Source organism: Micromys minutus (genome assembly GCF_963924665.1).
Source record: "Micromys minutus genome assembly, chromosome: 26".
Taxonomy (NCBI): domain Eukaryota; kingdom Metazoa; phylum Chordata; class Mammalia; order Rodentia; family Muridae; genus Micromys; species Micromys minutus.
In genome coordinates, this window is record NC_137961.1 from 8094 (window position 1) to 9387 (window position 1294).

Below are 1294 nucleotides of genomic sequence, written 5' to 3' on the forward strand. Positions count from 1 at the left end.
AAGAGACCATGAGGAAGTAAAGGTTAGGCACTTATTTCACATACAAGTAGAATGTAATTTGAAACAGTCATTTCTCTTAGAGATCTCAAACTCTAAGAACATTTCCGGCCTTCTATTATATTGTGAAAAGAATTTGAACTGATTTAATCTCCTGTGAGAGGTATAGCCTGGCAGCAGCTTCAATTTTCTAGGCTAGTTCTCAATGCAAATAATTACATAATGTCACAAGAAAAAAATCATACATGGCAACAGGGCTACAACACAGGGACGTTCTTCCATGCACAAACATTTCAGGAGAATATCCATCAGTTTTAAAGATAACCATTAGGTTTCAGATAGCCTAATACATTCTATAGCTAAGTTTTACTTTATACCATCGGTGACTAAAATTAGTGGTAAGTTTTGCAGTGAGGTTTCTTTCTTTTGCCTGCAACTATATACACATTGCAAAACTATTCTGTATCACATGATTTAAAATGAAATAAATATAAAAATGAACCACACAATCAACACATTTACTTTAATACTCCACATTATTTATCTTGATCACAATGGTCATAACTGCCTTGTCAACAATCTTGTGAGTTGAGGAGCTGATTCTCATTCTCATATCCATCAGCAGATACGGTGTCCTCAGCTGGTCTGACTTAGGTATGGATCCTCCGTTCTTCACATGTCCAGACAGGAATGCTCGCACTGCTGGATGGTCAGCCTTCTCCAGGGGAATGTTGGCTTCCAGGCACATTTTCACAAAGTCCTGGATAACACTGACTTTCTCTGTCTGTGCAGCACTGTTGCACTGAAGAGATGCAGTCAGGGGCCTCTGCTTCTTTCACACATTCTGCTCTTCAAATTCTGCCTTCCTCTTTGTATGACTCTTTGACTTGAGGTGATCACTAATGGCAGACTTGCGAACATGATTCAGCACCACGTTGCAAGAAGTGCAGAAGAGTTTTCCTCCATCTTCATGAAGCTCACCTCCAAATTCAGTGACTCGATCCAGAGGGGTTAAATACAAAGCAGTCTTAGAACGATTTCTTGAAGGTGATGCTGTTACAACAAATCGTTCCATTTTTGTCTCTGAATAAGGCTCTTTTTCCACTTTTTGTTTTCCTCCTTGATTTTAAGTAGTGACTGATGGCTTTCTGATGAAAAACTACAGACACATCCAATCCTAGCAACTTTCGGTTGGTTCAGACCCGGAGACGCCTTCGACTCAGGTTTTCAACAGGTGGTGGTGGGGAAAGTTTCTGGGCTTGCACCCTATTTTCCCTGTGGCGCCGGGAAGTCATGC

General features: G+C 40.6%; 1 pseudogene across 1 annotated transcript; it reads right to left on the reverse strand.

Annotated features, from left to right (window-relative positions):
- Positions 1 to 569: 569 nt before the first annotated feature.
- Positions 570 to 1072, reverse strand: LOC308437544 (CGG triplet repeat-binding protein 1-like; annotated as a pseudogene). Its single transcript has one exon. The product of its transcript is annotated as a CGG triplet repeat-binding protein 1-like (transcript).
- Between the last annotated feature and the right edge of the window lie 222 nt (positions 1073 to 1294).